The following is a 25,887-nucleotide window of genomic DNA, read 5'->3' on the forward strand; positions in this document are numbered from 1 at the left end:
CCTCAGTCCTTGGCTTCGCGAGAGAAAGAATTCACTCCGCAGTCTGGATTGTGATCCAAGTGAGTTTTTTGAGAGAAGAAGTTTCAGGTTTACACAGGCACCTCAGGGCCCCTCACCCCTGCACAGCTTGCCTAGAAGCTGCTGGAGAGAAAGTCACTACGTGGGCTCCAGGATCCTGCCTTTTCTTTCTTTTCTTTTTTTTTGAAATCGTTTTATTAGGGGCTCATACAATTCTTATCACAATCCATACATACATCAATTGTGTAAAGCACATTGTACACTCACTGCCCTCATTATTCTCAAAACATTTGCCTCCACATAAGCCCTTGGCATCAATCAAGTCCTCATTTTTACCCCTTCCTCCCCGCTCCCCCATCCCTCAAGAAACCTTGATAATTTGTGAGTGGTGATATTGGGAGGGTAGCGGGAGGGTGGATTGGAAAGAGGGAACCGATTACAAGTATCTACATGTGACCTCCTCCCTGGGGGACGGACAACAGAAAAGTGGGTGAAGGGAGACATCGGAGAGGTCAAGATCCTGCCTTTTCAATTCCTCCATAGGGAGGCATGGTTGATGGTCCTGGTCAACCCCATTGGCTGGATTGAATTCACCTGGCCCAGATGGGCCAATCCAGATGTAACACCCACCTAGGTGTACCACCCCTTCCTGGCCGGAAGTTTGAACCTGAGCATATGTAATGGATGACCCAGTCCCTATGCTAAGCTACCTAACAGTATTTGCAAGATGCCGAGCAATGTTCTAAGCTTTTTGTATATAATAATTCAATTATTTCACTTAACAAGCCTATGTGTGGACTCTATTCTTGCCTCATTTTACAGATGAAAAATCAGTGGCACAGGATGATAAAGTCATGAGCCTATGACCACACAGTGAGGAAGTGGAAAGGAGAGATTTGAACCCAGGCTGCAGAGCCCATGCCTTGGGTGCCTACAGCGCCACATAGGACACAGGAAAGCATGGAGCAGACTCGGCATAAGACCTTAGGGAGTTGGGAGGACTGTGCATGCATGTATGTGCTAGGACTGCATGAGAGTAGCTGCTACTCAGATCCAGAAGAGAATACAAGGCTATTGCAAAAATTATTTTTGCCAAAAGAGGGTGGAATTCTGCATCTTGTGCGAAATCCCCCAACCTGCACATGGCACAGCTACTTCAGAAGGTTCCCAACAATGTGTGCTGTGCGGCAAACCAAACTGAGCTCAGGGGGAGCTGGTCTGTGGGTTTTGTTAGCCAGAAGGTGAGCAGTTTGAACTCACCAGCCACCACTCCAAGGGAGAAAGAGGAGGCTTTCTGCTCCCATGGACTTACAGTCTTTGAAGTGGCAGAGAGCATTTCCAAGCGGCCTATGATTAGGATCTAGGAGGGTGAGGGTGGATGGAGTTGGTTGAGACCTGGCTTCAGGGCATTTCCCAGAAGGGCTTCCTGCAGTGACTCTGCCTTCAGGAATGTCTGGTGACCCTGAGGGCAGCAAAGTCCTAAGCACACTCAGGCAGTGGTTCTCAACCTTCCTAATATAGGTCCTCTTGTTGTGGTGACCCCCTGACCATTAAATGATTTTCTTGCTACTTCATCACTGTAATTTTGCTACAGTTATGAATTGGACGAGCCCTGTGAAAGGGTCATATGACTCCCAAAGGGGTCGCAACCCACAGGGTGAGAACCACTGCACTAAGGGTTCCCCTTCCGGGCAGCTCTACCAGTGTCTGATGTGCATAGTTCTGTGAGGTGAGAGAAATGAACTTAGTGTCTGCTTCTGGTGACAGTTGATGTGGGTGGGCTTTCTCCCTATGTCAAATCCCTCTCAAGCCATTTGTCACCACAACATAAAGCAAGAAGAGGAGGCAGCATAGCAGGACGGCAAGCAGAACAAAGATTGAATAAACACAATTCACTTCAATCATGAATCGGGTGCCCTTGAGATGTGAGGAAGACCCCAGTCTAGTGACATTAGATCAGGTTTAGGGATTGAGTGATGGGACCCTCTTGGCTCCCCTCAGACCCTATCTTGCTTTCCCACTGACCCTGCCCCTTACATCGTGATTGGTCCTTATTCCAGCATGATGGTTGGTTTCATAATCACGACATGTGGGAATGTGTTAGTCGATAGGTTATACAGGCACAGTCTCTGGAATGGGTAAGTGAGGAGGCGCGACTGGTGACATGACTGGTGGAATGGATCATGTGAAGTGATTTGAGATCGTTGTTCAGACCTAATAGGTCATCCAGGCCTCTAGTTGATCCTGGCAGTACTCTAGTTTAAGGAAACAGAATGTTAGGCATTTAAGTCATATTTGAGCTTAAATTTTGAGCAATAGGCTGTGGCTCACAGTGAGAGTCTATGTGGAGACCCTAAATCCATTTTGAGGGGCCACACATTCAGCCACCATTGAGTTCCTTCCTACTGCTGACTGGCAGTAGAAAGCTTGTCCATCAGGCAGTGTGCTTGCGTCCACTCCCCGGGCCAGACTCAGCGATATACGGTCGTGTGCACATCCCAATGAAGGTCCCGCTCATGCTCTCACAGGCCCTCCCGCAACTCCATGAATTGATCTGTCTTCAGGGACAGTTTTGTGACAAAGGTGTTTGTTTTCCATGTCTCATTTAAGCTTTCAGGAGCTCAGGTGGTGATGCTGGATAGTGTTGGACTATTAACAGCAAGGTCGCTGGTTCAAAGCCACTAGTCATTCCACAGGAGAAAGATGAGGTTATTGCTTCCTGTAAAGGTAGCCACTTCAGGATCTCTACACAGAGTCACTATGAGTCAGAGTCAGCAGGACAGAATGGGTGTCATTTTATTTAAGTAACTGTGGCTGTGGGTCCTTCCGACACCATTGGGGCCTCATGCGGATGCTCTCCTTCATCCAGAACAGCGGTTTGTGCCTTTTTCTTGTGTAAAACATAGCAAAGGAGTTCCTAATAAAATATAGTTGAATTGGGAGTCTTTTTTCCCTCAAACAAAGTAAATCCATAAATAGAAATGAGACTATGGTGCTAATAACCAGTTGGAGAGTTGAGAGAGCTGAACTCTCAATCCTGGTAGAAACCCATTGTGACTTTAAAAACTTGCTCAAGGTCATCCATAGCCTATGAGGTTGAGTTGAGCAGACACAAAACAGATGTGTTGGGGAGTAATTGTGTACATTAAGTAAACAATTTATCTTTCTAAAGATTCTGTCTAAAACTTACTTTAAATAGTAAGTTTTCCCCTGGGCTAGGGAAAGGTCAGGGAGCTTAACCCCCTAGTATCCACCCCCTCTCAGCATTCATCATGTTAGGCCAGAGGAGCCAAATCACACCCACTACCCAGGGAGCACTGCTTCCAAAAGCCCATTGCCTGTGCCGGGGCAGAGGGCAGGTACCCGGACCAGAAATGCTGACGGAGTGGAACCAGCGGGCTCAGCCCCCAGCTTCCTGAGAGAGCAGCTGTGATGGTTCACTTTTGGAAAAATGTCAATGCATGACTTGGGCAGCACGAAAAGCAGATGTGCAGAGGTTGTTCGCTGTATTCCAGAAGTTCCCACACTCTCCGGAGGCTCCTTGGCTCAATGGCAGGAAGCCGTTGGTGGCTTCCACCTTCAATCCCAAAAGACCACTGCCGTCCAGTGGATTCCAACCACAGTGACCCTATATGGAGTTTTCAAGACTGTAAATCTTCATGGGAGCCAGCAGTCTCATTGTCCTCCTTGGGACAGGGAGCTAGCAGCCCGTTTCACCTCCAGCACCCCTTCCTCTCTAATTCTGGATCCAGTCCCTCCAAATATCCTGCCCTGCCCTTGTCTAGGCTTCTTAAATGCGTTCCATGCTGCTTATGTTAGTCTGGGTGCCTTAGCGAAACAAATCCACAGAAACGCGTATGTATAAGAGAGAGTTTTATGTAAAGGGTGAGTGCACATCAAGAAAACATGCCCACATTTGCTTATGCACCCGCTTTGTCTTCAGCGATCATGTTGGGGTAGGCTGGTGTGCTTTTTCCATGTGGGCTTTGTTGTTTCTTAGCTAGATGGCCCCTTGTTTATCTTCCAGTCTTTAAGACCCTGGACACTATATCTTTTGATAGCCGGGCCCCAGGGTGCTTAACCAATACACCACAAGGGTTCATTAGCATGTGACTTATCTCCTGCCATTCACACTAGATGCTCAAAATAGCAGGAAACCAGGTTTCTCCTTTGTGGACACACCAGGTACTGACAGAACCAAGAACAGAGACATGCTTAGTTATATATCTTGACTATCATTAGCATATTATATGCCAGGCAATCTGTAAGCCTTCGCTCCCCTGACCTCTCACAGCCTCGGTAAATTGAAGCTAATAAAAGTAGTGCTCTCACAAGCTTGGTAGGAGATTAAACAACTCACATAAGGGTACACAGCCTATCAACGAGGAGGCGAGATGAGGCAGTGTGTGGCTGCTGAACCCACACCCTTCACAACACCTCCATTAAAATGACTGAGGGCTATGAGGAACCAGACAGAAGCAGGTTCACAGCCCAGATTGAGTCAATTTAACTGCCTATTGTGCCTGACCCTTCTATCTCTGATCTTAGAAATGGGGTTAACAACAACAAAACACTGTAGAAGAAATGTCCAGCAGATGACAGGCACGCGATTAAACAACAAAAAATAAATCACTTAAGTTGAAATTCGAGCTCCTGGAAACCCCTCACATGCGTGCAGAGAAGGATTGGGCCCCATGTGGTGTTTCCAGTGCCCCCGTCCTTCCCCCCTAAAATGAGCAGTTGATAAGGTAATGCCTGGATTGTCCCAAGCCCCAGACTGTGGAGAACTAAAGGAAAACCCAGCATTATGAATCTTTGAGCACAGCCCTGCTGGGAAACCGCCCTGCAGTCACTTGTTGAAGACTGGAGGAGGGACAAGAGTAGGGAGAAGAACGAGGACTGAATGTGACACATAAGCAGGGGTGGCCTACATTCCATAAAGGAAAAAACTCAAGGTCTGCTTTTCTGGTGCCGGAAAGTTAAAACCCATCTGGTGCAGTTGAAAAGGTGTGTGTGTGTAGTGGGGGGGGGGTGTTAGGGAGGAGGGGCGATGAGTCCAAAGGATGAACTCCATCTGCAATTGTGTCCTCAACTGCTTTCCCCTGCTAGCCACACGATATTTGTGGCTGGCCTGCCCTGCTTTTGTTATCAAGCCCAGAGAGGGCAAGAGACTAGCTCGAAGTCACACTGCAAGTTGGCAGCAGAATCAGGCCGAGAACTCTGGATGCTTAGAAAGCTTCACACAGACCTGAGAAAGTACCAAGGGAAGACCTGTTCGCTAACTGGGCAGCACTCACTGCATGCCAGCGCTGTTCCAGTGCCCCAGCCAGGGCATTGCTCCCTGTGTCCGTGTGTCTTCAGTGATGCACACAGGTGACGGATTGGCTTTTAATAGCATGCTTGGAAGGTTGAGGCCACCCAGCGGCACGTAGAAAGAAGGGCCTGCAAATCTACTTCAGACCAAGCAGCCTTTCAAGACCCTGGGGAGCACAGTTCTTCTTGGACACACAAGGAGGCCAGGAGTTGAAGTTGATTCCATGATGTAGTTGATTCCATGGTTCTAGCTATACCTAGAGTCACATCCACATTCATGTTTATATCTCTTCACTCCATGGGGTGTTCATGGCTCCAACTCTTCTGAAGCAGACCACCAGGATTTTGTTTAAGAGGCCTCTGGATAGGTTTGAACTGCCAACCTTTTAGTTTGTAGCTGAGTGCTAAACAACTTGTGCCATGCAGGGTGCTAAGCTCAGAAACTCAGTCGGTGCTTCATGATCTCAGTTGGAATTATAGAGAGGGTCAGTGATGACCCATTGACTGCTGGGTAATTGTTGATGTAGTCTCCCTGTGCAGACATGTAAAGTACCTGAAAACTTAAAATCCAACTCATTGAGTGCATCATCCTGCCGTGCGCCAGCCCAGCAGCATGCTCTGCTGGGGACATTTGGCCATGCCTGGAGACATTCTGAAGAAGGGAGTCCCACTGCCATCTAGTGGGCTAAGACCAGGGATGCTCGCTTAGCATCCTGGTGCAGGGAACAACACAGCCCCACAAGAAGGATGTTGGCCAAAATGTCAGCAGAGCTGCCACTGGGAAAATGGTCTAGTCCAAGCGCTGACCTTCGTAGGGGAAGAAAGCCAATCCAGAGCAGCTAAGTGACCTGCTGTGGGTTGCACAGCCTGATTCCAAGCCCAGTACTATACCCAAAGCTGTTACCACGCCCAAAATTAAACAGCAATAGCTGCCCAAAGGCCTCTTAGTTTGAGGACCAAGTAAGACAGTAAATGAGAAAGCCCTTTGACAAATGTGGCATGCTGCACAAACATGAGATGTTATTACCCAGGATCTTTTGATATATGTAAATAGATCTTGTACCAGGTCAGTTAATTTTCCAACTGCTCTATCTGAGCTTTCAGATGGCAGCACCTCTGTCCAACCCAGGAAAGGACTCCTGTGCATGCTGAGCAGCCCTGGAAAGCCTCATGCCTGGCTTCTCCCACCCCTCAGCTAATCTCCAAATGATTAATAAGGGCTCTCACTATGTTGTGGCTCCCAGCTGACAGATACTAGGCTATCAATGCATTCGTATCACCTCCTTCATGCCAGAGGGACTCAGTTATTCGAGGGGTTCCAAGGAGGACCCAGCCTGAAAGAGAAACGGGCGAGAGAGAGGAGCGAGACCAAGCAGATTCTTGTCAAGGTCTGAGTTTATTGCTACACAAGCCTCTCTATAAAGGGTGAGGCAAACAAGGGAGTTCAAAGGGGAGATAAAAAAAAGGAAGGGCGGGGGTGTAGAGCACACAGGACAGGCGGCCGCAAGTCTGCAGTTGGAATGTCCGGTGCTGGAGCAGACAAGGGTGGGCCATCTGGTGTGTGTCAGGGTAGAGATAAGGTTGAGGTGACGTGGCTTTAGCCCTGCTGGGCAGGCAATATGGCCTTGGTTTTGTCAGGCTGATTATGTCCGGTTCCCAACATGAGAGAAGCCAGGAATATCTCCTCTCACAACTGTGCAGCAAACGAGATCAGATCTCCCAATCTGATTTTCAGCCCTCCTGTCTTTCCAAGTGAAGTGGATGGTCCATTTCACGTTGTCTCAAGTCTTTGCACATTGCATGCCAACATTGCGACACAGGGCGCGGCTGTGGGTCTTAGTAGACAAAGCCCCCACCCAGAACCCTGCCCCCAGAGCTCCTTAGTCACCCTTCACAACGCAGGTCCAGGCCGGGCTCCACACTGCAAGGCGATCAACCCTGACCCTCCAGTGTGGCCGTCCTCACACGCTCCCACATCCACCTAGAAGGACTGGAGATGAGAGATTCCGGAAGCTCCCTGCCTCATCTGCCTCCCTCCCCAGAGTGACAGAGCAACTGTAACTGATTAGGCAGGATGCAGCCTCATTCCCAGTCCCCACCCTCTCTGGGAAAGCAGGGCTGTCTGGCACCTCATCCAAGGCCTTTCCCCTGTGATCTCATTACTGAGTAGCTGCTCCTCTACCACCCACCTCCGTCACCTCATCTAAATACAGGGGAGATGAGTATGTCTTCTTTGCTGCTCCTTCCCTGAGTCCACCCCAGGAGCTCCCTGAACAGATCATCAATCACTTCTCATTACACCTGCAGCAGCCGTCAGATACTGCTGAACAGAGACAGGCGCCTCCCCTGCTGCTGCCAGGCTCCAGTGCACATGTGCACACACACGTGCACACACATTGTACAGGCCCACTCACATGGACACACAAGCATGCACACCCATGTGCACAAACTTTGTTCAGAGGTGGGAATTCTGCCCATTTTAGCCTCTAATATTGCAATCAGAGAGTGATAGAACAATGAAAGATGAAGGTGGATGAAGGAAGATCTATTTATTCCCTTACTTGTTACATAACCATTCAGGGCTCTTTTTTTATCCGTACAAACACACCACCACCACCATCAACAATCATCAAGTAGCTGTCATGTATGCAGTGCTGCCCTATTCAAGGCGGTGCTGAGTATGTGAGGAGGATTCTCTCTAAAGCACAGCTCTGAGGAAGTCTGTCTCCTTCGCACTTTTACACACGCTGGGAGAGGAGCCTGCAGGAGGCTCCGTGCGTTGGGTGAAGCCACACGATGAGTGAGGAGACCGAGTGTGAAGCCAGGGGAATGAGAGCGCAGAGTTCACCACTTCACCACCATGCTGGTGTGCACAATCGATGAAAGGGTGGCTGCCAGCTGCAGGACAGAAAAAAAGTAAAGCATGTAACTTGTGGTTTTAGCTCTGGCTTACTTCCAAAAGGAATTGTTTTTGTTGTTCTAAAAAGCTTTATACCAAAAAAAAAAGAAAGCTTTTTACCTCTATAAAAACAAAAGGCTACTGCTGTCAAGCACCTTCAGACTCAAGCCAGAGGAGAGCTCTCCCAGTGGGCTTCCAAGCTGTAAATCTTCACAGAAACACAGTACCTCCTGTGGAGTAGCTGGTTGGTTCAAGCCAGCAACCTGGCAGTTAACAAGTATGTCCCTTGTACCTGTAATACCTGTATAAAGTGTATTAAATATGAACTACTCCTGGTGTGTAGTTTTAAATTGAATTATTGTGCCTGGAACTTTTTTTTTAATAGCTAAGAATGGTGAAATCAGACTCCTTTAGATGTTATGAGAAGAATAGACACTACACAGGGCTTGGACCCAACCCAGCTTAATTCAAAGGAAGGCAGATTTATTTTCTTCTGCTTCCCAGAAGGTTCCTCAGCAGAACGTTTAGCTATGGAAATTGTTTAGCTATGGAAAAGAGCAATCTCCTCTTGGGAAGATTCTGGTAGAAAGGGGCTTTGGTTACATATCCAGCTCAACCCAGCCCCAGAGCCCTCGTCATGTTTTATTTTGTTTTGCCCTTGACACTGATTGTCTTGGGAACTGTGGCCCCCGAGCAATGGCCAGGAAGTCAGGTCTTCTTGATGTAAATCCTCTAATATCCCCTACACTGATTTTCAGTGCCAATGGTAAGGCCCGCCTAGTGGCTGCCACATGCCCCTGAGCAGACACGTCAGAGCAGATGAGAGCATGAGACAGCATTTAAGAGAATGGTAGGCTGGCCTTGACTTAGCTGTTTGGCCTCTCCTCAGAAGTCATTTGTGACACTGACTGTCATGGGTTTCATTAAGAACAAGTCTATCTCTACCAAAGAAAACTGCAAGGTAAGAGGACTTTCAGCTCCAGCTACATATGTCTCCAAACTTACTTACATATTGTCCTGTTTTCAGAAGAAAAAAAATTTACTCAGTGCCTCCCGGGCAAATAAAAACTTTGGTACTACAACCTACAATCCCAGATAAAGTGTAGGTATCTGCTTTGGCAGCTCCCCTGGATCGAGCTGCTCCAGTAGCTCTCCACAAAAACCCTGTGAAGAGATGATCAGGCAGGATAGCCTAGTCTGTTCTGCAGAAAGAAGCTACCCCTGGAACCTCAGTGGCTTAAAATCTAGAAGTTTATTCTTGTTCATGCAAATTCTGACACTGGAAGGGCAATTCTACAGGGTGTTTGTCCTGCACACCGTCCGTCAGTGATTCGGGCTGCTTCACAAATATGGTGCCACCAGATCAAAAGGTGGATTCCAGGTCATCACAGAAGAGGAAGAGAGAAGTGGGGGTTGTGGATCAGTCTTTACATGCTTTGACACTTTAGTTGACATAGATCGCTGGATAGGGCTGCTTATATAAAGGTTATCAGTTCAAACCACCTAGCTGTACCACAAAAGGAAGGAGTCATCTGTTTTCATAAAGGGTACAGCCTAGCCAACCTCATGCAACAATTGTACTCTGTACCACAAGGGGTGAGCATGAGTCAGAACTGACTTGAAGGCAACAGGATTTGGGTTTTTTTTTGTTTGTTTGTTTGTTTGTTTGGTTGGTTGATTGGTTTGGTTTGGTGAGTGGGAGGTGGTTCTACCTACAGCATATTAATCTGAAGTAGTCACTTTAGGTTTTTTTGTTTGTTTTTTGAGAGATGTGGAAAAGCTCATTGGCTTTAATGGGGAGTTAACTCTGCCGCAGACGGCCTCCTCAAAATTTCCCTCCCGCTTCAGAAACTAGCAGAGATTTTCAATGAAGGAGCCTGCTGGCACCCGCTGGACATCTCCTTGCAAGGTCAGTCCTTTGGAGCCATTGGGAGGGAGAAAAAAGAGACTTTTATTCCTGTAAAGAATTCCAGCCCCAGAAATCCTGAGGGGGAAATTCTGCCCTGTCCTCTCGGGTCACTATGAGTCCGAATTGAATTTATGGCTATGAGTTGAGTTGTAATTCCATTCACTTACTGCTATTGACAGGTTGCTAGATTAGGGCTTGTCTTCCCAAATGCCAGCACTAAACGAAATTGAGCTGTCCAGGCCACAACAAAGGGGTTGGAAATACATCAGGCACACTCATTAGACACCTATGGCAAAATTCAGAACTGAGCATGCTCTGACCCAAGTCATGTAGACCCAGGTGGAATAGAATAGGACTTACAGAATAGGACTTACAGAATAGGACTGAATAGGACTGGTCATACAGAATAGGACTTCACAAAAGTGCACCGAAATCAACCAATACGATCGACCAATGTCCTCCAGTGGTGTTGGGAGGTGATAGAAGTAGGCCTGGGCTCCTTGTCACCCTCCCTTGTTCACGTGCTCTGCAAGTGGAGGGTGAGGCCCTTGGGGGTTCCTGCCGTGGCTCCTCAGCTGGTTCTGCACTCCTGCTCAGGTATTCCTCCCATGAAACCGCCATATTCAGCTGCAAACTTTCCCCACCCCTGCCATGCAGCCCGGCGTGCTTTCCGGAGATACTGGGGACTTTTGGGGACTGCGATACCTGAAACTTTCTTCCATAACATTCACTTGGATTTACAAAACTGCTTCTGCCATATGAATTCTTTCAGCGTTGCTAAGCAAGAACTGAGGTCAACCACCCCAGAAACCTAACACTATCAAGTCAATTCTGACTTATATCAATCTAGGGGGTCCTCAAACTATGGCCTGCGGGCCGCATGGCCCTCAGAGGACATTTATTCAGCACGCCGGGTGTTTTTGCCCCGTTTTTTTGAACTTCAAATTAGGTATGTGCAGTGCGCATAGGCATTTGTGCATAGTTTTATTTTTAAACTATCATCCGGCCCTCCAGCGGGTTTGAGGGACAATGAACTGGCCTGCTGTTTAAAAAGTTTGAGGACCTCTGAAAGGACAACGTAGAACTATGCCTGTGGGTTCCCGAAGTTCTAAATCTTTACAGGAGCTGAGAACCGCATCTTTCTCTGTGAGCCACTAGCGGATTCCAACTGGCCGGCCTCATGGTCACACACATTCCACCAGGCTCCTTGAGCCTTAACTTGATAATTTAATGAAATGATACTTCTCCAAGTCACACTGTATCATGGTCTATAATCTTGCTATTCTAATATCAAATTTAAAATAAGGAATATAGTTAAGCTCCAAATCCATAAGCAATAAGATCATTGAATCTCTTTGGACACTATTACTTAAAAAAAGAAAAAACTCTGTTCAATTATTTTCAGCACAGAAAAGCTTCCAGCGTTTACAGCTTAGTATTTAATTGCTTTTTCTCTTCTTCTTTTGCATTGGTGAATCATTTTGAGCTTATAATAATGTCAAAATAATAGTTTCCAGAGCCTCCAGGCATTCACTGTGTAATGATCATTTAAAAGATTTCTTGGTTAGAGGGTCCTCAAAAGAATAAAAAGCGTGTCCGCATCCCTGGTCATTTCTATATTCAAAAGAAGAAATTGCTCATCAAATGCTACAAGCCAATTTCTTTCTTCAGCCAAACTGCCCATTTTAGCATCACTGAATTAAGCAAATGGTTCTACATTTCAAAGTCAACAATGATACTCTTTTCCCTTTAACACGAGCATCTTAAACAGCTCAAAAAGTAGTCGAGCTCTTTATTATGGCTTTTCCTGAGAAAGCTGTTTCGTTGTTTATTTTATTTATTCATCTAGACTTTCATGTTAAGATTTGTGTATTTTAAGTTCTGCTAGTCAGGACATTTTAAACGGAGCCAGATTTTTTTTTATACTTTGTCTTTTAAAATATAATGAGACTGAGCAGTACATCCCTTAATAAAATATAAAGTCTTCCTATTTCTGTTTGTTTGTAATTTCCCTAAGGATAACTCTTAAAGTAGTAAAACCAAAACCCCCATAATGAATTACATTTGGTCTACTGGGGGTTGTGGCCAACCTTTAGATAGAAAAATCCAGATACTCCCTTCTGCATCTCCTTTCCCAACCAAACCCCGGTGGCTGGAGGCCGGAAGGAAGAAAGAGGCTGGGCTGCTGGGGCAGGGTGGGGAAGGGGTAACCTTGCAGATTATTTCAAATTCTACTCTGAAGGCAGAAAGTTATCCCAATGAGATAGCTAGAGATTCACTTCCTTAGAAAAAGATTGAAATTAATGTGTCCCTTAGAAAAGCCAAAGGAAAAAAGTCGTTATTAATTTAGGCAATTGAAGAACTTTGAAAGCCATGTCTAGTACATAAAAACACCTGTCCCTAGAGCCCATCGGCCTAGGAAACTGAATTTTTATACCATGTAAAATAAAGGAAGGTCATTTCTTAGACTTGCTCAACAGAAGATTGTCATTTTAAACCGGTTACTGTAATGAGAAGCTGGGTTTTCGTAAAAAGGACTGAATGCTTGAGTCAGTGTGAAATGAAATTAGAGATGCATGTTCTGCGCATGGCAGCATTTCCGGAGGAGTCTGTGTTCCCGTGACTGCTCTCAATCTGTCTCGTGCCTTCTGGGAAACTCACAGCGTGGTGCCCACATCTAGTCTCTCGGACTTTCTTGCCAGCTTTGGAAAGGTGTTGAGTCTGTTGGATCTGCTGCACAGAGACAGCATGCAAGTGGACCCTTCCCACATTCCTCAGAGAGCAGCCCCCCAGTGTAAAGCTGTGGGTGAGGTTTGATGACCTTTGCCCCTTCATCATCCCGCATTCTTTGACGGACCCAAGCGCTCCCCCGAGGCATTACCGGAGAAGCAGCTACCCCATAGTTTCCAGATGGTGGGTATCAGCCTGTGTGCTCATTGGGATTGCCAGAGAGCTGTCCAAAAGACATCTTTGTCCCATCTCCACTGAGTCCGATTTTATTGGTCTGGAATGCAGCCTAGGTGCTTGGATTTTTTTCTCTCTCATAAGTTTTTATTGTGAATTGGGTGAAGGTTTACCAAGATCATCAGTTTTTTATTCAACAATTCATACACATTGTGTTTTATGCCACTTATTGCAATCTCCACAATATAATATGACTTATTCCACTCCCTACTTATGTCTTCTGTTTCCCTTCCTCCTCTCTTCCTACCCTTCTGAACTTGGGCCTTGGATTAATACTGCCCTTTTGAGATCAAATGGTTTGCTGTTTTCAGGTTTGTGTGCCTCACTTGTGTAATTGCTCCCATTATAGACCAATCTATTATTTGGCTGAATATTGAACCACAGGTAGGAGTTCATTTTCAAACTTAGTGAATAAGGACCATCATTTCAGAGGTTCTGTTAGTCCCTATCCAGCCAATAAGCCTGGTCTCTTTTATGACTGTGAATTTTGCTTCACTATCTAGGACCTTTTGATGTGATCCCTTTCAAAGAAGTTGGAATTGATAGTTGGAGATCATCTAGTTATTCTGTGCTCAGAGTCATGAAGTCTAATGTTCATGTGGTCCACTCACCACTCTTTCCTCCAGAGTGAGGGTGACAATACTTGCCACCTAGATGGCCACTTGTGAGCTTCTGAGATCCAGCTGCTACTCACCAGCGTGGATGTCGACCATAGTCTTTACAGTCTAGGTAATGACAATTGTCCTTGGTGTCCTTCACAACTATAATCCCCAGCCCCCAAGCCCAATAAAGCACTCCCTCCAGTTGTTCGGTTATGCCTAAGGAGTTTTGATAACTTCATCTTCTGTGTGCTCCGGAATATTCAATTCCCTGGATGATCAGAATGGTCAGTCAGGGCTCAGAATCTTGGTGTTAAGGCTCCTGGTGAGATCCTGGCACATCAGACACAGAGGTTGTGAGGCTAGAGGATGGGCAGAAGGGGATCATACTGAGTCTAACAAGGAAAGAAAAGGAAATGAAGGATATAAGCAATTAAAAGCAAGCGCATAAATAGATACAAATACACAGATGGCCCTTGCAACATTATTCCCAATCTCGCAAACGTGTCAACGGTCTAAATACCCATCAATAGGTGAATGGATAAGTCAAACATGTTGCCTATGGTATATACAATGGACTACTACTCAGCCATAAAGAGAAATGAACTCTTGACACAGGCTACAAGAGGAATGAACCTCATAAGCATTATGCTGAGTGAAATAAATCAGCTTCAAAAAGGACACATTTTGCTTAATTCCACTTACAAGAAATATCTAGGCTAGGAAAATGAATAGAGACAAACATATCCCAATTGTTTCCAGGGATAGGTAGGAAGGTAAGTATGGTTGTTACATAATGCCATGTCAATTGGACAAATAAGTGAGGTGGAGTCTTTCTTATACCTATATGAGTGTCCTTGGATTTATTTCTCTAGTCAACCCAGCCTAACCCAGTAGGGCCTGGAGGGGAAGTGCCATCCCTGAGACGATACTGAGCTTCCATAAGGGTGATGACATAATTTTGGAATGGGTAAGGATGATAATATGAACAACATGCAGAATGCCACTTAGTTATAATCTTGTAGAGCGTGGAAGTGACGAATGTTTTGATGCATGTATATTTAGTACGATTTTTAAAGAGTGTACGCAAAAGAGCAATATGGCAAGTCTGTGTTGCCATTTGCTGTTGCTCAGCTAAAAGCGATTCGGGCCTGTGTAGTCCAAAGGGAACCACAGAGGCTCAGGAGGAAAGCTGGTACCATCTCCAACTAAGACTTGTCTGACCAAATGCAGAGTCTCCCTTCAAGTAACTGACAGGTCAGAGGCAGCTCATCTCTGCTGCAGAAGCAATGATTTGTCTCAATTCCCAGACCACTGTCACAACCATGTCTTGTTGCCCTCGGTGCCCCCCTTCCCCACCACAATAAGTCACTAGAAAGCCATGCTTCATTTAAAAACAAACAAATAAACCCCTTCTGCCTCCATCCTGGCACTGTTTCAGCTTATTTAGCATCATAACATATGTCATCTGTTTCCCTAAACAATCTAACATGGACATGGCACGATGGGACTGATGAGTTAGGCAAATGAGAACCAGCCTGCCCTCTGAACACACACGATGGCATTTGACTTGCTGTCAGTAGATGCTGTCGCGTTTCTTCTCCTCTTTCCTGGAAAATAAATACAGAAAAGAAAGAGGACATGAAAAGGGCTGCAAGATGTTTAGCTCTGGTCTTTCTAGAAAGTGTAGAAAAAAAGTATGTGACCCCTGCCTGCCTTTAGATGCCCCACTCCTCTGGCTAACAAGGATTGCGCACTGACCATGGACAAGACATCTGGATCTGGGGGGAGGATATAACAATTGCCCCCACCAGCAAAGAGTTTCCAGATTTACGGGACTGCACAGGCCAGGGAGCAGCTCATAAAAAGAACAAGAAGAATCGCAAAGGAGGGTGTGCTCCAGCACCACTTCGTCCAGCTGCAGACACATGAAGGCAAAGTTTCCTTTGCTTTCAGTCAAGTTTATGATTTCCGCGGCATCCCTTACCAACACCTTCACAAAGATCTAGGTTCTTGGGTTGTTTCGTTCCAGGGCGGACATCACCTTGGTAAAGCCACACTCTAAGGACAGCTCATGGTCCAAGAATTCCACCTATATGTTTTGAAAGGGGCCATGTTAAAACCCCTGGCTCAGACTTTCAGGACTGGGCACAATACAGCAAACCCACCATGGGGACAGCAGGATTTGGTAACACTCTCATCTCCATCACAACCTGGACCTGGCAAAGCTATTTTCTTCCACTCACCATCTTTCAATCAATATTTACTCAGCTATTAGTTGCTCCCCAGGCTCAGCATCAGAAAAGTGTTCAAACGTTACCTAATTGTCCATCTAATGGTAGAGGTCTGTGCAAGGGATATGAGAGCAAGAGGCTCAGAGATGATCAGTGGGTAACGAGAGAGGGATTCACCTTTATCATTTGTAGAAAGCCCCTGGCAGACTTTCCCTGGAGCAAGCAAATAAAGCTGCTCCCGGCTCAGCTCCATTCCTGATCTGGTCTTGCCATGAGACTATCCAGGCTTTGTCCCAACCCCACGTTCTGGAAACCACGAGTGGAAGGAGGTGGATCTTGGGGATACCATGGAAAAGAATGGGCATTGCACAACACTTCATTGTACTCATATGGAGCTTATACAAAGGCCAAGAGATAGAACCAGGTGAGACTGTGAACAGGACAAGGTGATACTGCATGGTTTAAAATCAGAAAAGGTGTGCATCAGGGTTGTATCCTTTCACTGTTTTTATTCCATCTGTATGCTGAGCAATTTATACAAGAAGCTGGCCTATGTGAAAAAGAACATGGCATCAGGATTAGAGGAAGACCCAAGTAATGTCATTAGGAACATTTTCTCACTAAAAATTTTAGGTCATGGCATCAAAAAAGTGTCATTTTAACCTAAATGGGTTTTTAGACCAGTGAAATAACAGCGAGAGTGAGTCAGCATTGTGCACAGAATTGAGCGATACTGGTTCTTTGGGAAATTCATAATCCAACACTGACACTGCTGAGATAAAGGATGACAGTGAGGAAGATTCTACACCTGAGCTCTGTGATGGGCCAACGTGGTGCTCTACTCTCTTCAGGAATGGATGAGCCAGCTCCACCAAGATTCCCCTTTACTGGAGCACCTGCTATGTATGTAGACGTTGAACACAAGAACGCTTTGGCGTTCCTACAATGATTTCTGACCGATGAGGTCATCGAAAAATTGATTATGATAGCCCGGAGGTTTACTTTCAGGTTTTAACCCCTCTTCAGTTAATTTCTGTGCATGGGGGAAGGTTTGGGGCTTGCTTCATTTTCCTACATACGGTATCTCAGTTTGTCCAACACCATTTGTTGAGCAAGCAGAATTTGTCCCTTTGGATATTTCTGTGTCCTTTTTCGAAGGCTAGTTTCCTGTTGACTGGTGAATATATGTGTAGCTTTTCTGTTCGAATCCATTGATCTATATACCTCTCAGTGTACCAATACACTGCTCTCCCTTAGGGAAAAACAACAACAAAAGTTGTATGAGCCCCTATATAATGATTTTTTTTAATGGACGATGAACTATTTTCCAGGCCAGCACTATCCTATGTTTGAGCACATTGCTGCAGCCACTGTGTCAATCCATCATGCCTTATAGCCTGCGGTACTCATGTTCAGGTATAGTGTTCTGCCATTCACAAGGTTCACACTGGCCAGTTCTTTCAGAAGTGGAAGACCAGGTCCTCCTCCCTCGTCTCTCTGTCTGGAAACTGCTGAAGTCTACCTGCAGTGAGTGACCCAGCAGGCATTTGAACTACTGGCTGCAAAATTTCCACCATTACAGCCAAATGCAGGCCACCACAGTACAACAGACAGTAACAGCATCTTAACACCACACAAAGGCTCCTCCCTGGGGAGACCACGTGTTCAGGCAATTGCTGCTGTTACACATGTAAGTGGGGGCTACATGAAGTCGCACCATCTCCTGTGGCCCTTCCAGGAACAGGCCATTCTGCTGTTGTTTCTACTGGACTTAGGCTCAGCTGCCAACCTGCCCTCTGCACGCATTCTTCTCCTTACCCTTCCATGTCACCTTCTCTTTGCCCAAGTCAATACTGCTGGTCAGTCACCTACTGGTGGATGCTTGCTTCTGAAGTTTCTGAACCACATTTCCCCATGGTTATGAGACATTGCTGCTGCCACTGCGCGCATTTAACAGGTTACTTTACACCTTCAATGAGAAATCTAGGGGAATAGAAAGAAAGCTTCTTCTTTCTCCCAAGGAGTGGGTGGTGGTTTTGAACCGTTTCCCTTGAGGTTAGCAGCCCAATGTGTAACCCACTACACCAGTAGAGCCTTGGTGGCACTGTCCAGCAATTATTAGACTGCTAAATATGAGGTCAGGGTTTCAAACCTACCAACTTCTCCTTGGGAGAACGATAAAGCTGTTCCCATAAAAGACTGACAGCTCCAGAAGCCCTCTATAGGGTGGCTATGAGTTGGAATTTTGCGGTCATTTAGGGCTTTTTGGTGGCATGTGATTTTTTAGGGCTTTTAGGTTGTTTGTGGACGTTCAAGGTGTGTTTGGGGCATTCGGGTGGTTTGGGGTTTTTAGGGTGTTTTATAAGATTTTAGGGAGTGTTTAAGGGATTTAGGGGTGGTTTTTTAGAGTGTATAGGTATTTTTCAGCACAATAGGGTGTTTTTAGTGATGTTGCAGAGTTCCTTAGGGATTTTAGGGTATTTTTAATATTATATGTGTTTTTTCCCCCCAGCATTTTAGGTTTTCTTAGGGCTTTCATGGTGTTTTCAGGGCATATATGGGGTTTAGGAATGTTTAGGGTTTGGGAATCTTCTAAGGATGATTTTTGGAAGTTTCACATGTTTGGGTGGGCATTTGGTGTTTTTTTGTGGCTTTAGAGTGTTTATGGGATCCTGTCAATTTGCAGCTTTAATTCCGCAAAGAAAAGTCAGACAGCAAGCCAGAAAGGAGCAGGAAATGAAGGGGAAGCCCAGGCCACATGTTACAGCTGCCAAGTCCGGAGAACCTAGGTGTGGTCGTTGGCTACCTGGGACCGGGAGTGGGGCTGTGCTCCTGCCCAAGGGTGCTAGGGAGTAAACCAATCTCAGCTGGACGTTTGGCTTTTCTACTAATTAGCCGACTCCATGAACTTTCCCAAGGGCAGCTGGCGAATTGCCAGGGGAACCCAGCTAGACCCCCCACACAAAAGCACAGGGATGGTTACAGGAACAGGAGGTTTCACACAGTGGATGTGCAGGGCTTGGGGTCGGGATTGGGGGCCAAGGTGAGGAAGGGGCAGCAATAAGGCCTGGTCCCAAATAATCAGATACTGAGCAATAAAAGTACAAGGACTGCCAAGAGAACATGGGGACAAAGGATGGCTGGACTTCATTTGATATCTTTGGACGTGCTGTCAGGAGAGACCAGTCCCTGAAGGGACATCAAGTCCATGAAGGACATGATGCTTGGCAAAAAGTGGAGGACGGGCAATAAAACAGCTCGAACCAGTGGCTACACCAGTGGGCATAGTAACAATGGTGAGGATGGTTCGAGACCTGGCAGTGTTTTATTTTACTGCTTGTGTTTTTCTAGAACTGTCTTTCCTGGATGCACGAGGAAGGATAACTGTGCTTGTGGGAAGCAAATGCACAGTGGGCAGCGCTTTGGCCAACATAGGTACACCACCGGCACACAGTGCCCCCTTACTTGGCATCGAAAGTGACACGGTTTGTCTTTCCCCAGAGCTCTCCAGCCCTGGGGGAAGCGGCCCTGCCTTCGGCGCACCGCCAGGGGGCAGCACTGCTGCTCTCTCACTGGCTACATCTGTGAGGACCCAGAGAGCAGCTCCTTTCTGCTGCTCTCCTCTCAGACTTCTGCCAGAAGCTTTGGCTCGTCCTGGATCCTCCCTTGATTCCCACTCTGCACCTTTGGGGACGCCCAGCCCATTAACTCTCTCCCATCCTTCCTTGCTGCCTCTTGTCCAGATGCCTGAGCTGGGCTTCAAGTAGTTGTAATGTTATGCTTAGGTGAGATGTGTTCAGCTTGTTTACTGTCTGTATACAAGAAAAGAGTGCAGCCCAAGACATCCACCCTTTTGTTCCTCTATGGAAAGCCTGTTACGTGTCATAGTCTTCTCTCTGTGCAGTGCTTTCCTCTGCTGCTGATGCTTTTACATGAAATAGGACTCGGTGTGTCACCGCTACAGGAAATTATCTCTGAAAAAATAATATGCCCAGAACTCAGAAACAGTGTCAGCTTGCATCTGGCATCATGGAAGCATCATGGGTGTGTTTCCATTCATTCGCTCCTGAGTGTCACATGTTAAACTCAGTGCATAGCATAAACAGCAGCAGGCACAAACTGAGACAAAGCACACCCTTTGCTGTGAAGCACATTCCGACTCCTGGCTGCCCCTGTGCCACAGAGTAGAACTGCCCCGCAGGGGCTCCCTAGCTGTCATCTTTACAGAGGCACATGGCCACACCTCCCTTTTGGGAAGCCACTGGGTAGGTTTGAACTTCGGGGTTGTAGTAGTTGATGTTGTAGAGCCCTGGAGTCAGTTCGGATTCATAGGGGCTTGTGCACTAGAGAGAGAAACAAAGCCCAGTCCTGCGCCATCCTCGCACTTGTTACTGTATTTGAGCCGATTCTCGCAGCCACGGTGTCAATCCACCTAAGTAAGGGTCTTCCTCTTGTTTGCTAACCCTCTGCCAAAAATGACGCCCTTCTTGCAGGACTGGTTCCACCATAGTAATATGTCCAAAGTACCTGAGACAACGTCTCCGCATCCTCTTTCAGATCTCCTGCCTTTAGTTTGTCAGCTCACTTCGATGGAGTCGATGCTGAGCCATAGCGACTCTATGAGATCAGAGCAGAACTATCTCTGTGGGTTTCCCAAAGGCTAACTCTATGGGAGTAGAACGCCTCATCCTTTTCTTCTGAGGACTGACTGGTGGTTCCCCACTGCTGACATTACAGTTGACACCCAAGGCATAAGGTACTATGCCACCAGAAGTCCCTTGCCCCTGTGCAATAACCAACACCACCTACACACAAAACCCACCCCTTCTCTGTCAGTTGGATGTATGGTGATGGCTTGAGTTGCTATGAAATTGGAAGCTACTAGGGGGAACCCGACAAAAACTACAATTTTTTCAAAACTATGCATTTAAATTTTTTATCCCCTTCATAGTACTCTCCATTACACTTCACACATTTGTCTAATCTGTGATTACATTCTTGGAAACATTTTTCAAACTCAGCAGTTTGGGTGACACCCTTGTTTTTTTCCCCCCCTCTTCTGTGTTGTCAAACCACTGTCCTTCATTCATGGAAACAGAAAGAAGTCACATGGAGTGAGTTCAGGTGATTAGGATATGAGGGACAAGAGAGGCATGCTTTTTTGGGGGATGTTTTCATACTGTTATTTCTTTTCTCTTTTTTTATAATCAATTTTTGGGGCCTCATACAACTCTTATCACAATTGATACATACATCATATTTGTACATTCATTGCCCTCATCATTCTGAAAACATTTGCTCTCCACTTAATCCGCTGGCATCAGCTGATAATTATTCCCCATCCCTCATGAACCCTGAATAAATTCTAAATTATTATTTTGTCATATCTTACACTATACAATATCTCCCTTCAGCCACTTTTCTGTTGTCTGTCCCCCAGGGAGATGGTTATATGTAGATGCTTGTAATCGGTTTCCCCTTTCCATTCCTCCCTCCCTCTACCCTCCTCGTATCGCCACTCTCACCACTGGTCCTGAAGGGATCATCGGCCCTGGATTCCCTGTGTTTCCAGTTCCTATCTGTACCAGTGTACATCCTCAGGTCTAGCTAGATTTGTAAGGTAGAATGGGGATCATTTTAGTTGTGGGGGAAGAAGCATTTAGGAGCTAGAGGAAAGTTGTATGTTTCATTGTTGCTACAGTGCACCCTGACTGGCTCCTCTCCTCCCTGCTACCCTTCTGTAAGGGGATGTCCAATTATCTACAAATGAGCTTTGGGTTTTCACTCCACACTCCCCCGTATTCACAAAGATATGATTTTTTTGTTCCGATGATGTCTGATACCTGATTCTTCCGACACCTCGTGATCACACATGCTGGTGTGCTTCTTTCATGTGGGCTTTGTTGCTTCTCAGCTACATGACCACTTGTTTAACTTCAAGCTTTTAAGACCCCAGAATGTATAACTTTTGATAGCCGACCACCATCAACTTCAGTCACCACATTTGCTTATGCACCCATTTGCCTCCAGCAATTGTGTCGGGGAGGTGAGCATCACGGAATGCCACTTTAATACAACAAAGTATTTTTGCATTGAGGGAGTACTTGAATGGAGGCCCAATGTACATCTGTTACCTTAATACTAAACCTATAAATATATGCATATAGATCTATTTCCCCATCGTTATACATATATTTACATATGCACATGCCTTTATTTAGACCTCTATAAATGCCCTTTGCTTCCTACCTCTTTCCTTGATTTCCTTTTACTTTCTGATTGTCCCACTCTCATGTTCAGCCTTCATTTGTGTTTCAGTAATTCCTCTAGGTTACATTACTCTTGGTTACACTCTACCAAGCCTCCTACACCCTCCTCACCATCTATTTGGATCACTTGGTGTTCCCTTGTCCCTGGGTTTGTTAACAGCACTTCCTTTTTCCCTACACCCCCCTTTCCCATCTCCCTCCCCCAGCTGTCAGTCCCATTGTTTTCTCCTCCAGATTGTTCATCCAGCCTATCTCATTTAGACAGACCTGTGGAAATCATAGCATGCACAAAAACGAGACAGAGCAAACCCAAGCAACAAAATGAAACAAAAGAACAACACCACCACCAACAAGCCAATGACAAAAAGCAAAACAAAACACAAGAAAGAAAAGCTTTTAGTTAGTTCAAGGACTGTTTGTTGGCCTTTAGGAGTGCTTTCTCATAGAGTATGATGGGTCAGCTAGCCCTGGCCCCAAAGTCTATTTTTGGTATTCCCTGGGGACTTCGTTGCTCTGTTCCCCTTCCTGTTCTGTTGTACACCCTTAGTATTTTGCCTCGGTGTGCTGGGATCAGATCGGGCGATAGAGGCATGCTGTTTTTTGTGTGTGAGCAGGTGCACTGTCATGGTGGCAAAACCAGTCCCCTGTCTACCACTAATCAGTCCTTTTTATTTTAAATAAATCATTTTATTGGGGGATCTTACAGCTCTTGTAACAATTCATACACCAATTTGTATGAAGCACATTTGTACATACATTGCTATCATCATTTCCAAACATGTTCTTTCTCCTTGAGCTCCTTTTTTCCCCTCCTCCCACCCACGTGAACCACTGATACTTTATACATACTTTTTATTTTTATATTTTACGCCTCTGCTGTATCCCTTCACCCAAACTTCTGCTGTTTGTTCCCCTGGGTGGTGGAGTGGGGCTGTATGTCCATCATTGAGATTGGTTTCCCCTTTCTTCTGCTTCTCCCCCCTACCTTCCCTCGTGGTGTTGCTACTCTCAGTATTGGTCCTGAGGGGTTTATCTGTCCTGGATTCTGTGTGTCGGAACTTCTAGTCAATAGCAGTGTGCAAGCTCTGGTCTAGCCAGACAACTCAGACCTTCTTACACAATATCTTCAGAACCTCTATATAGGAAGCTTGATTAACAGTCTGACCTAGTGCAATGACTAAACTCCAAATGCACTATCACCCTCACATCAACAAAACCAAACAAATGAGCATCTTCTTGAAGTTTGAGTTCACTTGACGAGGTGTATTTGAGTGAGGTGATGATGGCGTCTTACACTGACTTGATTTATGTTTGCATTCTGGCTTGTGAGAAGAGCACAAGGTCTTGTCACCAGCAATGACCTTGGGAAAAAAGTGTGGGTGCACTAGCTCAGAGCAAGTTGCCAGATGCCTGCCCAAACAGGAGAATGTATATTTTGAAATGTGTACCCAGTGGAGCTTTGTACCGCTTGGTTTTTTGGCGGGGGTGGGGTGGGGGTGGGTGGAAGGCCGGCTACTCCTTTGTAGGTTAGATAATCTGAGATGTGCTATTTGAAATTTCCTGGGGCCAGTTTTAGACAAAACTAGAAAAGTTAATTTTGCTGTATGGAAAAATCTGACAGTCTGGAAGTATCTAATTTTCCTCACATGCCATCATTCCCCTAGTAGCATTATTCTTAGTTAAAGCTCTCCTCTGTTCCTCCTTAGGGTTTCCCCCACTACCTGATGTTCCTTTTCTCCTACTCATCATCAAGGGACTTGTGTCCAAAGTGAGGACAGCAAATAATTAAGAGACCCTCCTGACTCTCTGTTAAGAAGGGTGCTCTGGTGCATGCGTGTGTTTATGTGTGCACATACAATCACATTTGAATTTTGTTGGAAGAGGCTTCATAGAGACAGAGAGTGACATGGTTAGAGCTGCTGCACATGTAGAGCACTGTACTCTATGGTGTTCTAATTCAAATGCATGTAAGGTCCAAGAGAGGTAATAGAAGCAAGTGACCAGGGTCAGGGAAGGCAGCAGGAGGAACTGAGGGAGCCTGAATGCCTCACACCCTGCCAGTTTCACTGATTCTTGGATGGGAGAGTACCAACCTAGTGCTGTGAAATCTTCGCAGTTTTCAGAGGCTTGAGGGATTTAAATTTTGTATGTAAAAAATAGACATCAAAAATGCTTGTAATTTATTGATTTCGATAAACACACTGAATGCCAGTACTCAAGTCAAACAAATCAAAATGACAGCCATCGAGTCTTTGCCAACTCATAGTGACCCTATTAGACAGGGTAGAACTGCCCCTCAGTTCAGCTCCCAGCCCTGGAAGCCCACCAGTTCCTCGTTATTATCATGAGGAATACTATTTTCACAAGAGCATTACATACCCCTAGAGACTAAACCATAAAGCCATATAGGCTTTGACCATCAATTCTGATATGCTTTTTCCTCAAACTGATGGGTCATTTGATGGAATCCTTGTATTACTTCCCTAACATAAAAATTAATCAAGCAAAGGAGATTCAGTGCTCAGTACTACAGCCCCCTATTTAGAGATTAACTCTTAAAAACCACCACCACCACCACCACCACCACCACCACCACCACCACCACCACCACCACCACCACCGCCACCTTATCTGTGTTGATAAAAACTTGAGTAGGCTGTATAAATATCTCAAGTATTTAGGATAAAATGGATTCTTATTCTACTGTCACATATTTAGTTTGAGTTATGTGTTTCCATCTGAACACAAATTAAATAGACCTCATTGACATCTTTTCAAAATGCCATAAAAATTAAATGATTACCTTAAAAGATACTCAGTATAATTAGGCATCAGAAAAATGTACATCAACACTAGAGCGAGATAGTGTTTCAACCCATCAAGATGACACTAGCCAAGAATATTAAAAATACCATTGAGTGCTGGAAGAATGAACAGATTTGTGTCAGAAGAACAGTCTGAAAGGTCCTTAGAAGCAAGCACGGGGAGACTTCACATGCTTTGGGTATGTTATCAGGAGATGCCAGTCCCTGGAAAAGGCTGAAATGTTAGGTTCAAGTATAACAACAGTTTTGAAGATGGTGTAGGACTGCGCAGTGGTTCATTCTGCCTTGAGTTGGAACTGACTCAATAGCACCTAATGCTAAAAGCTAGATGCTTTTGATCCTAAATGAAAAATGGATGGTCCAGCCTCCATACCAGCTACGTGGACAACTGCCCCTCCCCCCAGAAGAATTTACTTTAGAAGACGGCACTGAACCTGTAGCTAGGGGAAATGGACATGTCTGATCAGAGCACACAGGGGCAAATGAAGGGGGAGGAAGAGAGTGGAGCACACACTGGTCCACCAGGCTTGGAGGATGATTTTGGCACTCTGAACAGCCAATGTACAGAGTGGACCATATGGCTGATCCCACTATGAGACATGCCATCCCTTGCTGGCCCAGGGCCCTATGGGGACAATACCGGAGACTCTGTGTTGGGACTGACCCGACTGGCCCTCCAACACGGAGGCAAATCACTAAAAGCATGCAGCAGAGCAACCATGGGAGCAGAGCGGGTAGCCCCTGAGGGAGTACAAAGGACAGACTCTGGGGCCAGAGCATGATACGCCATCAGACCTGACTGAAGGACACACCTATAGAAAAAAAAAATCAGACCTTGATCTATTTACAGGTTTTTC

The 25,887-nt window shown here is 45.8% G+C and overlaps 1 long non-coding RNA gene across 1 annotated transcript; it reads right to left on the reverse strand.

The window, feature by feature from the left end:
* Positions 1-7,860: 7,860 nt before the first annotated feature.
* LOC142436294 (uncharacterized) lies at positions 7,861-16,670 on the reverse strand. The gene is made up of 2 exons (XR_012781857.1): positions 15,258-16,670; positions 7,861-14,097 (listed from the first exon to the last, which is right to left on the reverse strand). It is a non-coding gene; the product is annotated as an uncharacterized LOC142436294 (long non-coding RNA).
* Between the last annotated feature and the right edge of the window lie 9,217 nt (positions 16,671-25,887).

The sequence above is a fragment of the Tenrec ecaudatus genome, unplaced genomic scaffold, assembly GCF_050624435.1.
Source record: "Tenrec ecaudatus isolate mTenEca1 unplaced genomic scaffold, mTenEca1.hap1 Scaffold_202, whole genome shotgun sequence".
NCBI classification, from domain to species: Eukaryota; Metazoa; Chordata; class Mammalia; order Afrosoricida; family Tenrecidae; genus Tenrec; species Tenrec ecaudatus.